General features: G+C 37.8%; 1 protein-coding gene across 10 annotated transcripts in view; it reads right to left on the reverse strand.

The window, feature by feature from the left end:
- Positions 1 to 18,397, reverse strand: part of MAST2 (microtubule associated serine/threonine kinase 2) — a 231,660-nt gene that overhangs the window by 152,227 nt on the left and 61,036 nt on the right. The gene's annotated exons all lie outside the window — the stretch shown is intronic.

Below are 18,397 nucleotides of genomic sequence, written 5' to 3' on the forward strand. Positions count from 1 at the left end.
ATGAGAGTTTCAACTGCTTCACATCCTAGCTAATACGTTACGTTCACATTAATAATATAAGAAAGTTCCAACTGCTCTACATTCATGCCAATACATGGTATCAGTCATTTTACATTTTAGCCATTTAGGTGTGTAGGGGTATCTCATTGTGGCTTTAATCATTTTCCTGATGACTAACGATGTTGAGTGTCTTTTCATGTGCTTATTAAACATCAATATATATTCCTTTGTGAAGTATCTTAAAATTTTTTTACCTTTTTAAAAATTGAGTTATCTTTTTACTATTGAATTATAAGAGTTCTTCATAATCTTCTAAATACAAGTCCTTTGTCATATATGTTTTGCAAATATGTTCTATCTATGGCTTGCCTACTAAAATTATTGGTGGTGCCTTTTTTTTTTTTTTTTTTTTTGAGATGGAGTCTGCTCTGTCACCCAGGCTGGAGCGCAGTGGTGCAATCTCGGCATGCGGCAACCTCCACCTCCTGGATTCAAGTGATTTTCCTGCCTCAGCCTCTCGAGTAGCTGGGATTACAGGCACCCATCACCATGCCCAGCTAATTTTTATATTCTTAGTAGAGATGGGTTTTCACCATATTGGTCAAGTTGGTCTAGAACTCCTGACCTCAGGTGATCCACCTGCCTCAGCCTCCCAAAGTGTTGGGATTACAGGCGTGAGCCACCATGCCAGGCCAGTGGAGCCTTTCAATGAGTGAAAATTAATTTTGAGGTAGTATGTGAGATGAAATTAAGGTTCATTTTTTTTCATATGGATATCCACTTATTTCAATACCATTTATTGAAAACACTGTCCTTTCCCTAACAATTTTTTTTTAAACCTTTCTGGGCTCTCTATTGCATCCTACTGATCTATTTTTCTGCCCTATGCAAGCACCACACTATCATGATTCTGTGGTTTTATATTTAGTTCTAAAGTCAGATTGTACAGTCCTTTAACTTTGTTATTTTCCAAGATTGCTTTAGATATTCTAGATTCTTGCATTTCAATTTGAATTTTTGAATCCAATTATTAATTTTTACCAAAAAAAAAAGCCTGCTGGGATTATACATCAATTTGGAAAGAAGTGATATCTCAAAATATCAAGTCTTATAATACATGAACATAGTACTTCTCCATTTACCGAGTTCTTTAATTACTCTGAACAATGTTTTATTGTTTTTAACAAAAATACCTTGCACTCCTTTTATTAAGCTCATCCCTAAGTAGACTTTTTAAAGCTATTATAAATAAAAACTTTTATTTAATTTTCCAATTGCTTGCATGTTTACAGAAATTCAATTAATTTTTATATTGACCATGTATCCTATACTTTGGTAAAATCATTATTAATCATAAATGTTTTGTACATTCCTTAGAATTTTTCTATATAAACAATCATATTTTCCATCAATAGGGAGAGTTTTACTTCTTTCCATTTTCTAGAATTTTCTATAAGATGTTAAATGAAGTGGTAGACATCTTTGTCTTGCTTCTCATCTGATCTTAGAAGAAAAGCATTTAACATTTTGAATATTTAATATTATGTTAGTTATAGGTTTTTCATGGATAACTTTTGATCAAGTTCTCTTCTATTCCTAATTTGTTCATAGTCTTTCTCACAAATGGGCACGGATTATGTCAAATACTTTCTCTGCATCTACTGAAATGCTTACATAGTTTTTCTCTTCTGTTAATGTGGCAAATTACAGTGATTGATTTTCTAAGATTAAACTAATTTTGCATTTCTGAGTTAAAGTCAACTTTTTTTTTTGAGATAGAGCCTTGCTCCATCACCCAGACTGGAGTGCAGTGGCGTGATCTCCGCTCACTGCACCCTCTGCCTCCCAGGTTCAAGTGATTTTCCTGCCTCAGCCTCCCAAGTAACTGGGTTTACAAGCATGTGCCACCATGCCTGGCTAATTTTTGTTTTTAGTAGAGACGGGGTTTCACCACGTTAGCCAGGCTGGTCTCAAACTCCTGACCTCAGGTGATCCACCCGCCTTGGCCTCTCAAAGTGCTGGGATTACAGGTGTGAGCCACCGTGCCCAACCTAACTTCAATTTTATCAAATACATTGCTAGATTTTATTTGCTAATATCTTATTAATGATTTTTGCACCTATTTTCATAAAGGATAATAATCTCTAATTTTCTTATAATGTCTTTGTCAGATTTTTGTATCACAATTATGCCGGTCTCCTAAAACTGACTGGGAACTGTTCCTTACTCCTCTATTTTCTGAAAGAATTTATGTAAGACTGGTGTTATTTCTTCCTTAATTATTAACAGTTTTCACTAATAAAAGTATCTAGGCCTAGAAACTTTTATTTAGGATATTTGCCTGTATGTTAATAAGTAAGACTGGCCTATATACTTTCTCGTCTCAAATTGTTCTTGTCCAATTTTGACATCATACTTATACTATCCTCACTGCTAAGGTTTCAATGTTTGTGTCTCATCCAAAATTCACATTGGACTTTAAAATCCAATGTGATAGTATTACGAGGTGGGGCCTGTAGCAGGTGATTAGGTCATGAGGCCTCCTCTCTTGTAAACGGGATTAAGGCCTTCATAAGGCTTTAAGCCAGGCATTGTGATGTGCACCTGTAGTCCCAGCTACTCAGGAGACTGAAGCAGGAGAATCGCTTAAGCCCAGGAGTCTGAGGTCAGCTTGGCCAACAGAGCAAGACCCCATCTCAAAAAAATCAAAATTAAAAGAAAAAAAGAGGCTTCATACAGCTTTTAGCCCTTTTTGCCTTTCCATCCTCCACCATGTGAAGAAACAGCAAGAAGGCACTCACCACACAAATGCCAGCACCTTGATCTTGGACTTCTCAGACTCCAGGACTGTGAGAAAATAAATGTCTGTTCTTTATAAATTATCCAATCTGTGGTATTTCTTTATAGCAGCACGAACAGACGAAGACACATAAAATGTGCTAAGGTAATAGATCCTCTTTTTCTACTTTCTGAAACAATGTATATAAAACTGGAAATATTTGTTCTTTGAATCTACATGACAGTTCTGACTTCTTGAATAGTTTAAATGGGTAATATGGTAGACTATATTTTTGGCTAACAATAATAAAATTTCCTAAAATGCATATATGCCCCTCTCTGCATTCCTTTAGAGGCACAGAAATGCATCCGTGGAAATGCATCCCTTCCGACTTCCTTACACCTATACAAAAGCCTGCATTTGATGCCCAGGACTCCAGATCAGTACATTCTGTGACAACTAAGGCACAGTGGAACAAGAAGGGCCCAACCACATAAAGGTAGTCCAAGGAGCAATGATTTCTCAATCCTCCTTTTCCCAGGCAATATTCACAGCGAGTTGGGGAGAAAAGCTACACAATCAGGAAACTTGGCTGAGGCAAGAGTACTCCCATTTAGACAGATAACCATAAATTATTTTACTCATAACCTTCCAGCAACTAGGCTGGTAATACCTGGTAATACATTACAATATCAGGTGAAGCCCATTCCATTCAGCCTTCTCTGATCTACTCATTATCTCTTGACTCTTCATGTTCTTAATGATCTTCCTGATTAGCATTCTGAACACATTCAAGTCTATTCCAGCTTGAGATAAGGAAATACATTCCCTTAATAACTACACATCCCTCTACAAACACTGCCTTATCAATTTTATTTCCCTTCACAACTACACTTCTTGAATGAGTTATCTACATCCAATGTCTCTAATTTCTCACTTCCTACTCATTCTTCAACACTCTATAAATATCCCCAGACCTTACCAGCTCATTTAAACCATTCTTGCCACACTGCCAATGTAATGTATAACGCCAGTGTAATGAAGCTTCACTGCATTTTTAGTCCACCTATCTTTTTTGGCTCCACTGCTCAACAGCACCTGATAGTACAATTCACTCTTCTGTCCTGGAAGACTTTTCTTGCCATGAAGCCACATTCTCTTGTTTTTCCTCTTATCCCCACAAACACACCATTTAAACACCTTTGCAGGCTCATCCTTCATCACCTTAGACCCTTAAATGTGGACTGTCCTTGAAGTTCTGCTTGTACACTCTCCTTTCTCTACATATTTTACCATCTCAAATTTGTATCTCTATCCCAGATCTTTTTGCTGACCTCTATAGTTGTACATATAACTACCTTGTCCCCAATATGTCTAAAACTCAGCTGATCTTTCTACTCAGTCTCGCTCCTTCTCTGTTTTCTATTTTGATGATGGTACCACCAAACCCAGGGTCATTCTTGATTTTTCACTTTCTCTCACTTTCTACATCCATTATTCATCAAGCTCGGCCAATTCTACTTCGAAAATACCTATCTTTAATCTGTCAATTCACTTCTACTTCCCTGGGCAAAAGCCACCATCATCCTATAACATCCTTCTAATTGGTCTCCCTTTCATTCAGTTTTGCCCCCTTGATTAATGTTATATCAATGTAAATATCATATATAGTACCTGTTTTCTGAGTGATAACTGTGGGTATAATGAAATAAATACTGAAGTCAAAAATAACTTTTTTTTTTTTTTTTTTTTTTTTTTGAGATGAAGTCTCGTTCTGTCACCCAGGCTGGAGTGCAGTGGCGCGATCTTGGCTCACTGCAACGTTCGCCTCCCAGGTTCAAGCGATTCTCCTGCCTCAGCCTCCCAAGTAGCTGGGATTACAGGCATGCGCCACCACGTCCAGCTAATTTTTGTATTTTTAGTACAGACAGGGTTTCACCATGTTGGTAAGGCTGGTCTCGAACTCCTGACCCCAGGTGATCCACCTGCCTCGGTCGCCTAAAGTGCTGGGATTACAGGCGTGAGCCACCATGCCCAGCCAAAAATAACTTTTTTAAATGGGTCCTTTCTCTCTTATAATTCTGCAATGGATAAAGTCTAAAATCCTTCCTGTAGTCTACAGGGCACTACCTGGCTCTGACTGCCTCCCTCCTCAGTATCATTTGCACAATTTTCCAGTCTTATTGGAGTTTTGGACTCAGGCTTGCCATGCTTTCTTTCACCTTCAGGTCTTCACACTTATTGTTCTCCTGGTCTGGATTACTTTTCTTTATCTCTTTTTATACATTCCTGGACTTCAGCTTAAACTTTGTTTCCTCTGGAAAGTTTTTCTACAGTTTCCCCAGCCTCCTTCCATATATTATCCAAATATTCCTTTAATTCCTCAATCATACCTACTTCACTCGTTATTATAATTATTTGCTAAATTATCTGTTTTCTTTGACTGTTAGCTCCAGGAGAGTAGGAATTAGTCTTGCTCTCAAGGACATTCCTGGCATCCAGCAGAATACCTAGCCTAGTAGGCAACAAATGAATACTGGATGAATAAATCTATGAATCCATCAAGTAAGTAAATGGTTCATACTATTATTTTTATCATCATTATAAGGCACACAATAGGGTCCTGTCTACCAGTTTGGAGTTGCATTGATGAAAACTATCAATTGCAATAATTTCAGCAAGAAGCTTTACTAGGGGAAGAATATGCTCTATTATCACATATTATTTACTGACAGTCTCCTGGCTGGTAGTTACTCCATGGAGAGTTGGAATGCTTTAAGAAGAGAAAAATATTACCTAGGAAGAAAATCTATGTTAATATCATTTACTATCTAGTCTTAAAAGGAACATTATCTCCTGACCTTGTGATCCACCCACCTCCGCCTCCCAAAGCGCTGGGATTACAGGCGTAAGCCACCATGCCTGGTCAAGAACACAAAATTTAAAGTTTGGAAAACTAGGCTTCTGTCATGGCTCAAAAACATGTAACTGTGTGACCTGGGATTCCATCTACCTCAAAGGCTTAGATACAGCAGTTGTAAAAGTCAAATAAAGTAATGTACATGAAAATACTTTAGACCAGTCACAGTGGCTCATACCTGTAATCCCAGCACTTTGGGATGCCGAGGCGAGAGGATTGCTTGAGCTCAGGAGTTCGAGACCAGACTGGGCAACATGGTGAAACCCCATCTCTACAAAAACTACAAAAAATAGCTGGGCATATTGGTATGTGCCAGTGGTCCCAGCTACTCAGGGGGCTGAGGTGGGAAGATCACTTGAGCTTGGGAGGCAGAGGCTGCAGTAAGCCAAGATCACACCACTGCACTCCAGCCTGGGCAACAGAGAGAGATTCTGTCTCAAGAAGAAAAAACAAAAACAAAAAAACAAAAACCTTTATTCTATAAATAATGTGTTATTCTCATTTGAGTTTGATGAACAGCTTGATGATATTAACAGGATATTTCTACATGGTATAAAGAAACTAGGACTCAGTCTGAAAAATACGTGAACACAATTCTGCTACTTACTTCCTTATAAAATCTTGGTCAGTCATTAAACCTTTCTAAACCTCATTATTCTTACCTGTTCACCTGAGATAAAAATACCTACTCTGCCTTTCTCACAAAAGTTATTCCTAGGCTTGAATTTTAAAAATAAACATAAAAGTTTAAAGTAAGACACTTTGGATTAATAATAAGAAACTGACCATGTGTGGTGGCTCACACCTGTAACCCCAGCACTTTGGGAGGCCAAGGCAGGAGGATCCCTTGAGCTCTGGAGTTCAAGACCAGCCTGAGCAACACAGTGAGACCTCGTCTCTAATAAAAAAGTTCAAAAAAAATTAGCCAGGAGTGGTGGCGCACGCCTGTAGTCCCAACTATTCAGGGGACCGAGGTGGGAGGATCGCTTGAGACCAGAGGTGAAGGTTGCAGTGAGCCAAGATCACGCCACTGGACTCCAGCCTGGGTGACAGAGCAAGACCCATCTCAAAAAAAAAAAAAAAAAAAAAAAAGAAGAAGAAGAAATTGCATTTTTCTAATCTAACCCACCAGTAGCGAAGCTCTAAAGCTAAGTGATAAGATGCTATTCTCTAAAAACTAACCCCATCCCCAATACTCCATCCCTATCACTCCACCCCAAATATTCAAGGTATATTGTTTAAACAGTCTCCAAAATTTTATTACCATTTGGATCCCTCAAATTGATACATTTTGATACTTTCTGCCAATTATGATATTTCCCAAAGAACTTTAATTAATGTTTCACTATACTGAACAAAATAAAAGATATTAAACTATATTCTGAAGTTACAAAGAAAGTTATACATACTAAATCCTAGAGAAATAACCAGTCACTCTCTTTCATTGTCCACAAAGCAAACTTCTAAAGGTATTAAATAAAACACGAAATGGTGCCATTCATGGCCGGGCGTGGTGGCTCACGCCTGTAATCCCAGCACTTTGGGAGGCCGAGGCTGGTGGATCACCTGAGGTTGGGAGTTTGAGACCAGCCTGCCCAACATGGAGAAACCCCGTCTCTTCTAAAAATACGAAAATTAGCAGGGCGTGGTAACGCATGCCTGTAATCACAGCTACTCAGGAGGCTGAGGCAGGAGAATCTCTTGAACCCAGGAGGCGGACGTTGCGGTGAGCCGAGATTGCACCATTGCACTCTAGCCTGGGAAACAAGAACAAAACTCCATCTCAAAATAAAAAAAAAAACACCACGAAATGGTGCTATTCACACAGATGAGGATTCACTGCCTATATGCGCTACTCATTATTCACAATGACTAAAGCCATAAAATATTTCCAAAGAAAAGACAAAGGCCAAGTGTCCAAAGGCAGTAACCGCTACCCCCACAAGTAAATATGCAAGCCAGGAGTCACAAGGCTGGTCCTTGTCCTTTATGTCAACAGTCACCAGCATGGAGATGACTATGGGTCAAAGCTGTCTCTGCCTGAGGCAACTCCCTCCCTGGGACTCAGCCTGGCTCATTTGCTATTGAATTCTCACACTATACATATATTGATCCCCGCTGCAGTAGCAGCACTCTTTCCAGAGAAGGAAATTAACGGACTCTAAGAAATATAACCCAATAATCCACTCCATTGGAAGTGGATAGAGAATTGGGTTTTGGAGACAATAACTTTTCAACTAACATTTAAAATCAATGAGGCAAGGTGCTGTGGCTCACGCCTGACGCCTGTAATCCCAACACTTTGGGAGGCCATGGCGGGAGGATCACTTGAGCCCAGAGTTTGAGACCAGCCTAGGTAACATAGTGAGAACTCAAGAAAAACAAACAAGTCAATGATGAAAAAAACGTATTCTCTGCCACTAAAATATTATATGTCTCTTTATGTAACTCATAATTAAACCCACATAATGTAACTAACATAAATAACACTGCTTGGGGTTAGGGTAGGAGTGGTGAACATTCTAGGGCCTACTCAGAATCCACTGCTGATAACAATACCATTGTCAAAGGACAAAATTACAACAGATTTAGTTTAAAGATCAAACTGACTTTCAGTTTAAAGATCAAACTGACTTTTGTTTGCAATTCTGTAACATCTCATTCTTTAAAATAGAATGTGTATTCTGCTGAGCTAAGCAGAGGGGGCTGGCTTTCTAAGCAGTAAAGGGGTTAAGAAAGCACAAACAGGGAACAAACAGCAGATTATTCATTACAAAGTGACTCTCCTTATAGAGTTAAAACAGAACTTTCTTATCATGCTAGCTCAGGTAAACTGGGTCACCTCTGGTTACAGTGAATTTCATGGTTTTGTTGTTTTTTAAACTGGCCTGTTTCAGTTCAGTTTGATTACATGGTCAAATAAGTTTGGGGGAGGTAATAAGAGACAAGGAGTGCTTGTAGTGTTCAGGAGGGGGTTAAAGTTTGAATTTGTTCTAACACACCAGTAGAAATAGAAAAAGAAAATAAGAAAACAAAAAACTCTACCAATATTTTTAAAGAGTAAAAAAAAGGGGACAGTAAGGCATAGAGATGTAGGACATGGAATACAAAAAATAATATGGCAGAAACAAGTCCAAATATATCATTAATCATAATAAATGTACACAGACAAATTTTTCATTACAAACAGGACTTTTTTTTTTTTAAAGAAAACCTACTGTATGCCATTTGCAAGAGATATACCAAAAGCAAACTGATATGAAAAGGTTGAAATAAAGGGATAGTTGATTTCTGGAAAAACTAACAACAACAACAAAAATCTTCCATGAATTTTTGTTGTTGTTATTTTAATTTTTTTTGAGACTGGGTCTTGCTGTCACCCAGGCTGGAGTACAGGGGCACAATCATGGCTCACGGCAGCATCGACCTCCTAGGCTCAAACGATCCTCCAACTTCAGCTTCCCAAATAGCCGGAACTACAGGTGTGCACCGCCACGCCTGGCTACTTAAAATTTTTTTTTTTTTTTTTTTTTTTTTTTTTTTTGTAGAGACGTCTCACCATGTTGCCCAAGCTGGTCTCCAGCTCCTGGGCTCAAGTGATTCACCCACCTGGCACTCTCAAAGTGCTGGGATTATAGGCATGAGCCACTGTACTTGGCATTCCACTGATATTTGATCATGAAAAAAAAGTCTTAATACCCAATATTAGAAATACAAAGAGAAACAGAAGAACAAATCAGCAAAGGTTTAAAAGAAAAAAAATTATATATATATATATATAAACAAATTGATCTCAATAAATAACAAAATAAACAAAATGGACAAACTCTTAAAAATATACACCTTACCAAAACTACCTCAAGATGAAAAGTAGGAAACTTACATTATATACATGAGCATTTTAAAAAACTGAATCATACATTATTCCTGAGTTGGGTTTACCCACAAAATGTGAAAGTGGTTATACAATAAAAAATTCACAAATGTTATATACCTCAAATAAATTGGGAAAAAATAAAACAATATCAGATGATATAGAAAGGCATGTCAAACAGATATAAAAAGAACCAAAGCTGGGCACAGTAGCTCATGCCTGTAATCCCAGCACTTTGGGAGGCCAAGGTGGGCAGATCACCTCAGGTCAGGAATTCGAGACTAGCCTGGCCAACATGGCAAAAGCCCGTCTCTACTAAAAATACAAAAATTAGCCAGGTGTGGTGGCAGGAACTTGTGATCCCAACTACTCAGGAGGCTGAGGCTGGAGAATCGCTTGAACCCAGGAGGCGGAGGTTGCAGTGAGACAAGATTGCACCATTGCACTCCAGCCTGGGTGACAAGAGCAAAACTCTGTCTCAAAAACAAACAAACAAAAGAATCACAGGAACAGAGATCTTCAAGACTTTAGAAAAAGGAAAGGGAGAGAGCTAAAAAAAAAAAAAAAAAAAGGTGGAGGTCTTTACATTGAGACATAAATGGTGCAAACTCAAATGCTTTAATGAGCCAGTAAGGTAATATACTGTACTTTATCAAATCTGAAAAACTATCAATTGCAAAAGATACTGTTATTTTTTGTAACAGTAAGAAACATTTTTAAAAATGCAAAGCAAAAATAAGCCTGGCCAATTAACGTATAACACACCATCAAGAGTAACACTGCTATTTCAAAGCTGTTATAAAGTAAAAAGATGTGCGCCTTAGAATAGATGAAATTCAGTAAATATATAAAGCAGCAGAGGATAAAACAAAAGAGGACTGATAGAGACTATGTTGGTTGATTTTTCTTTAAATCTCCAAAGGTGGCTAAATAAAATATATCTACGGGAAACAGTCACCAGACCACCAATTTGTAATCTAGATTTACACAGACAACACCAGAATTTAATTCAGAGGTGATCAAGGGATGTAATTGTAAATCACTGTAAGATTTCTGAATCAAACAGTTCCCTCTACAGAATACATGGAGTCTACAGGAATGTATTGTTAACATAGACTCCAGATAGCCAAGGAATTCTAAAGATCTGAGGCTGGACTGATTATCCTTGTCTACAAAGATACTGGAGTTACCCATAATGACTATAATATTTGAAAATTAGGTACTCAGGTCTTAACTGCATGGGGATTATCAGAAGGTTGATAGGTAGAAAAGGAGGATAAAACCACTCAGGAATGGGGGGGAATGTCAGAAAAAAATGACTATGAAAAAAAAACAAACAAATGTACAAGACTGGTGTAGCTGCAACATAGAATAGGAATACATGAGTCAGGGCAAAGAAGAGGGACAAGAGTGAGATAAATTCCTTAACCTTCAAAGCCATCTAATTTACTAACTCAATGAAAACATCTTAGTGGTACTAAAAACTGAAGAGTACAAACTGAAATTTTTCCTTTATCAAGCTTCCCACAGAAAAGAACAAGGAAATGTAAAACAACAGAAGCAAATAATTAGGTTACATTTTTATCCATGTCATCAGCCTTTTTAAAATGAAATTTCAAGAAGAAATTGAATGTCTGAAATCTACCTGGTTCTTGAAGATTGTTTTTAAGAACTAAAAATTAGCGAATCACATTTTGTAAGATGACCATAATTTATGACAGTCATAATTTGCAAAATAAAAAAAGTCCCAAGAAGGCTTTCTCAATAATAATGCTTCCCAGTATGCATTATGTTGTCATATATCCTCCAAAATAATTAAGTACCCGTAAACAATGACACTCTAAGTACTCTCGTTTTTGAACAGCAAAGGCAAAAAGCAAGCAGGGGGTTGGGGGGTTGCATAAAATACTATACAATTTAGTTTTTGCCCGAAGGCAATAATTTTATCAGCACAACAAATATTTTCAATTCAGAACCTGGGAAATTGCACTGTCTATACAATGAAGACTGATTACTGTATCTGCCTTATGGGCAAATAATGTGGAAATTATGGCACTAAGGGAGTTGACAACAAAAATTTGCTTATGGTGGCTAGTCCCTGACCTTTCAAAGTTAAAATCATCCCCCATAAAGTTGATTGGGAAACAGGGCAAATATAAAAGCACCTCCTTCAATTCACAAGGAACTTCAATCTCAAATGTCTCTCCATGTGTAGATGCTTCAAAAGTAGATGTAAGATGAAAGCCAATTTTTACCACAAAAAAGACCCAACTTGAACAGCTTTTCAAGCAAAACAGTGTCAATTCCTACACCGACAGAGGCTCCTCTAGTGTAAAGAAAAGATGCTCACACATAATCTCCCAGATGCCCTTTTACCATTAAGACGTAGGGATGTTGTAGTGTGTGACTGTGCAGACTGAAACCGCTACAGTTCTTTTTCTAACACATAGGAAGCAAGTTTGAGAATGAGGCCAAAACACAGAGGAAGACAAAAGAGCAATGAAGCTGAGCAAAGACACCAGATTACCCAACTCTGAAACCCATCCACAAAATGTATTGTGAGTCAATACATTTACCTAACATTTAAACCACTCAGAGTCAAAATTTCTGTTACTTGTAGTTCAGAGTACCCTAACCTATACATCTAGCCTGGCCATACACCTACTTGTCTGTCCTTGAGGAAGCTACTGAGCTTCACGTATCTGTAAAAATGGCCAATAAGAAAGTCCTCCACATCGTCCACTGCTATCACCCCTCCAATCTGTTATTATTTCTTGCTTTTTTTGACCACAACAGTCTCATAATTGGTCTTTTTGCTGCAGCCCTTGCCTCCACTGTCTACTCTCAATATACCTGTGGAGTACAGAAATGAAATGAAATTTGGCTGTGGTTATATGACTAGAACATGGCAGAACTGTAATTTGAACAAAATAGACAAGGTCTTTGCTCTCATGGGAACTTCTAAATGCACTGTTTACTATTCTGCTACCTCCCAAGAAACTCTGCAGAAAAACCTGGAGGTATCAAAGTAGGCTGTGTTTTAGCTGATCTTCTGGAAAAGTTTTAGGAAATCTATTTCACCAGAAAGCAATTAGCGAAGCCAAACATTTATTTGGATTTTCACCTTCAAATCCGAGGTTACCCAGTAGATTACCTGTACCACCAGGCACACTTTACCTTTGTGTGTTTATTTATATAAATCTATTAATAAAACTTACCTTTAAATCTTTACATTATAATGTAACTATTTAAAACAAATAATCTAAACTGCTGCTTTTCAAGCATTAGCTCTGTTTTGGAATGTTCCAAAGCAATCTTCTGGAGAATGAACCTTAAAGTTTATTTTTTAAAAATAGGCAAAATAGGCTGGGTGTGGTGGCTCACATCTGTAATCCCAGCAATTGGGAGGCCGAGGCAGGTGGATCACCTGAGGTCAGGAGTTTGAGACCCGGCCGGCCAACATGGTGAAACACCGTCTCTACTAAAAATACAAAAAATTAGCCAGGTGTGGTGGCACATGCCTGTAATTCCCCAGCTACTTGACTGGGGAGGCAGAGGCAGGAGAATCACTTGAACCTGGGAGGTGGAGGTTGCAATGAGCCAAGATCACGCCACTGCACGCTCCAGCCTGGGTGACAGAGACTCCATCTCAAAAAAAAAAAAGTAGACAAAATAAATAAGGGGAAAAATTTTTTATAAGTATAAGGCTGTAGGAAAAGATCTTCCAGTGCTATGTAATCTGGCAGTTTAGAACTCCTGCTAGATAGAAACAAAGACTCGAGAGGAAGGGCATCAGTAAACAAGGTAGCAAATACTAGAGACTGACTCAGGCATCAGGGAGAAAACGAATGATTTAACACAAAACAGGAAATATTTCCCATTCAACAAATAGGATTCCCTTTCTGAATCCTAGCAACTAAAGAGAAATAAAGATATAAATAAGCAGTGCAACTAAATGGGCTTACAGAGCCAGCCATTTTTAATTAGCAGCTGCTTGAACATACATCACTACATATGAGAGGTCATCTGAGTACAGTACTATATAAATACTACTCAAAATAACCCCAAGAAATCAAGTGACAAATCTCATCGAATCAACTGTGCTAACAGGAGAAATTAGTATCAGGCGCTGGAGTTTATGTTATTGACTTTTAAAGCCCAGGTCATACTGGACAACTGCTAAAGATTCAGTGGGTGCTCCCTACGGGCTCTGAATGTTTACAGCACCATCAATAAGAAGTACATATAATAACTAGAAACAATACAATTTGTTTAAATTTATATTTTAAGTTTACTAATCCTATACATTTTCTACCTGAGAACTTTAAAGAAACTAAAATAATGTTAATTCATGATAATTTTAAAATCCTTAGGTATTTTGTACAAAAAAAGTGCTTTATAAATAATGTCAAATAAACAAAATGAAAACAACAGAAATAGCTACAGTTCATGACTAAACCATCACAGGTTGATTGATTAGCTCAGTGATTTACACTAGAATCTTCATTATGTCAATTCTCAAAAACATTCAGTGATAGACTAGAAGCTGGCTTGCTCTTTGCTAACAAGACTAAGATGAGATAATCTACAAAGCATGAAAAAAATAATCATCAAATTTGGCATGTATTCTTTTAGTGCTAAGGATATTCATTAAAACTCAGTTGAAGGTTGCCTATCAGTCTATTTTCATTCACTGTTACATCTTACATACCTCTTCATCTAACAAACTACCTATGATTTAAGAAGGAAAAAATGGTAGGTAGGTAGGTAGGTAGGTAGACAGGTAGACAGACAGACGGATGGATGGACAGACAAGACAGACAGACAACAGATAAGTAGATGGAACGTATATAGGCAAAGTGATAATTTAGAAAAGTTCTTAAAACTATGTATAGAATCAAGCATATACTACCATACATGTGACTTAATGGGGGGCAGCCCAGGCATGGTGGTCAGAAACAGAATATGTTCACCGTAAACAATCTGTCAGCAGTAATGTCTAATGTTCTAAACTAGGATTGTATCCCATACAGGTCTGATTTAGTTGCTCTACTCACTAAATACAGTGTAAATAAGCCCAAGCAGCATTTTTCTATCAAAATAGCAAGATTTTAGATAAGTTCTCTAATTATAACTATACATCAAAGAATAAAGAGGAACTTAGCTGCACTCCACCCTGCCTCCTACCTCAAATGAATTAAATAAATTATAACAACCTGTTCAGTACATTTACAAGAGACATTAAAAGGAAGGAGATCAGTGAAAAAGGTTTTCTTTTACTCACCTGTAACCCTCTCCTTCTCAGAATACTGGAATCATCCATGATATCAGACAAAAAAAAGCCACTCCCCAGACAGTCAACTATTAGTGCCTACTTACTGCTGGATAAAGAGGCAAGCAATCCTTTCAGCACACCACTAACCCACTGTTCCACTAAACCAGTTATCCCTCCGTCCAGCATAAGTATACAATCACTGCCTCATATCAGAATCACATCTTTCTTCACAGGAGTACAGATACATCTCATCTGAAGCACTGCCAAATAGCGGAAAGACTTCATATTTGTTTTCATTTTCCATGCATACCCCTTTGGTTGAAATTATTTGAAGTACTAAGAAAAGAACAAAAGGTTCCAGGGGAAAAATTCCAATCTTTGATATCCTGACTTTGCTGCTTATTAAAAAGGTTTAGCAAACAAAACAAGAGTCTCCACCTACAGCTACTAAGCTTATAAAATCCATGTCACGTTTTCCTTTCCAGAAACAAAACCACTCCACATACGTTTTTAAAAAGATGACAATTCTTCAGAAATACAAAGAAAAACATATGATTCTGATGCCTGTATTTTAGACTCAAAATGATATAAAACCAGTTATTGTTTTGACTAAGTCGGCAAAATTCCTTTCATCCTTTGTACAGACAAAGCAAATGTCAGATTCTTTCGATACTGTCAGGGGCTCTTTTGTTTCTTTATCGCTAGACTCACTGGTCTTCACTTCTTGGACAGTAACGAAAGCCTCTTTTTTCAGGAGCTAGATCATTGCTAAGGCCGGTTTCCCTGCTCTTTTATGTGCAGGAGGGGGCTAGTCCACGTGTTGTGAGTTCTGAGCATGGACAAATTCATTCAGCTATTCATCACTTACAGTGCTGTCACAGGAAACGCTCCCCATTCCCCCAGACTTCTAAAAGGGCACAGCATGAAAAAGTCTCATTTTATCCAAGCTTTAATGATCTCAAGAATTGTTTCTTTGGTTACTGGCTGCCATTTTTAAAGTAGAACTTCAGCCAAGTTTAAAGATGCGTCTGTTTCTTAATTCATGGCTCAAAATACATAATCTTTTAGATTTTAAGAGTGAAAGATTGTTCTCGTGATATGATTCTGTCCCTTAAACACTCCATAAGCAACGTTTAAACTTTCCAACTTTATGGTAATTGTCAGAATCTTAGTAAACAAAAAGGAAAGTTGCTGATCTTTCTAATAAGTCACACACACAAAATTGTTAGTGAAGGCAGCACTGTATTTTTAGGAAGTGAGTTTAACACATTAAATTCAATCATTTTTTCCAAACTATAAGACATGCTACAATAATTACTCTCCAACAAAATTCAGGAGATATGAATCCAAACTTCCTAATTTGACAGATAAAGGTATGTATAAAGCACACAATCAGCCAGTTATACTACCTAAGGTGTAAATATAGCAATAACTAAAGGCCAGATTCAGTCTGCACTCAAAAAGGAAGAAAAGCAGTCCCTCCTATAATTATGACAGCTGCAACCAACAGTCTAGGGCTTGAAGGAAAGTCTATTTACAAGATCTTTTTCTGGTCTTTTTACAACTGATTATAGTCACAAGAAATTGCCACACTGCTGAAAACAGCACAAAAAATAGGATCCATGTCCCTTTCATTCAGCAGAAATCTTCTAACCCTTAGCATAACCAGTGTGGTCTTTCATTGTGAGAGCTAATAAATCCACATCTCCACGGATTCCTTCTCCCATCTGCTGCTTTGAACAACTAACGGCTGGATTATGTCTATGGGGAAAACAAACACAAGACCTGAACAGACAGCTGATTTGCATAGGGTATGCTGTACACTGTATGAGTGTCTGCAAAGTCATAGGCCTTTAAAGTCACAGAACTCCTCTATCAAAATAGATTTAACTAACTAAAACATATGTATCAGCAGAGAGGAAGTAGGAGTGCCTTCTAATTTATTCAACCCTGTAATCAGTAAAAATATAAAAAAGATGCATTCTGAGAAGCTATTCAGACAAAAGATTCAAAATTCAAACTCTTTATTCATTTACTAATTCAAGAACCATTTATTTTGCCAACCACTGAGATAGGGATGAGGAAAGATTACCAAAATCAACATTACCCATAAACTAATAATCCTATTCTAGAAGAGCTAAAATCCAACGGGGAAGCCAAATACAAACAAGTAATTATGACACATGAGAAGTGTGCTACATCAAAGGTATGACAAAGTGCTATGGGAGTGTCAAAGAAGGCTCAATTCATTACAGCGGAAAGCCTACAAAAAGGCTTCAAGTGGAAGTGCCATTTGGTCACTAAAACTAACGTTATGGGATTATCAATCTTTGGCCAAGACAGGTTTCCTTTCCCAAAACGTTGTACACAGCTTAAAAATCTTCAACCTGGCCAGGTGCAGTGGCTCCCCAGCACTTTGGGAGGCCGAGGCAGGTGGATCATCTGAGGTCAGGAGTTCGAGACCAGCCTGGCCAACAAGGCGAAACCGTGCTTCTACTAAAAATACAAAAATTAGCCAGGCATGATGGCAGGCACCTGTAATCCCAACTACTTGGGAGGCTGAGGCAGGAAAATCGTTCAAACCCAAGAGGCGGAGGGTGCAGAGCTGAGATCGTGCCACTGCACTCCAGCCACTCAAGGTTAAAAAAAAAAAAAAAAATTCAGTCCACACTATCTAAAAAATTAAATAAAAAACTTCTCCCCTTGGTATTCAAGGCACCCCATAACATGGAAACAACACATCTTATCTTCAGTAGTACCTTATTGTAACTTAGCCTTCCAATTGGAAAGAACAAGGCACTGTTTCCTGAACATACCCCATCTTTCCCCACCTCAAATCCTTTGTGGATAAACAAGAATACAACCATCTACCTTATAAGGTTGTTGAAAGGAATCATTTATGAAACATGTATGAATGATTCACAACTTTTTTCAGTATCTCTCACAGAGTACTGTGTAACCTGCTCAAAATTTCCTGCCACAACCTGGTTTCCTTAAAGCCTGTTTGGTTCTCAAAATTTATACAAATTTTACATTCTTCTCTGTAAGATAATAAACCTTTATTTATTTAATGTTACAGTAATATTTGTAGTAACTGATTAAACTGTAGGAAACAGGAGAAGAGTAACCAGAGAGGTGGAAGGAAATCAAGACTGCAAATGCTATTAAAGAAGCCAAGAAAAGATAGTCAGGAACTGCTGAACAAACGCTGCCTGGAGGCCCATCATTAAAGAATGCCATCCAATTTAACTGACTTGAAGTCAACTGGTACCCTTTGTAGGAACAGTTTCAGCAGTGGAGGAGTGGTAGGAGCAAAAGCCCAACTCCAGCGAGTAGCAGATGAGGAAATAAAGACGGTGAATCTAGACAACTCTTCCAGCTTCCATTTAACTCTCCATACTCTCTGCAGCCAAAGTTCTCAAAAAAAAAGTTATCCTTGAAAAGGAAGGGAGGGGATTGAGAGCATAAACAGTGATAGAAGAAGGAATATTTCTTCCACCACAACAGATGAAAAGGAAAAAGCAGGTACAGGTAACAAAATATTTGTAA

This window comes from Pongo pygmaeus, chromosome 1, assembly GCF_028885625.2.
Source record: "Pongo pygmaeus isolate AG05252 chromosome 1, NHGRI_mPonPyg2-v2.0_pri, whole genome shotgun sequence".
Classification (NCBI taxonomy): domain Eukaryota; kingdom Metazoa; phylum Chordata; class Mammalia; order Primates; family Hominidae; genus Pongo; species Pongo pygmaeus.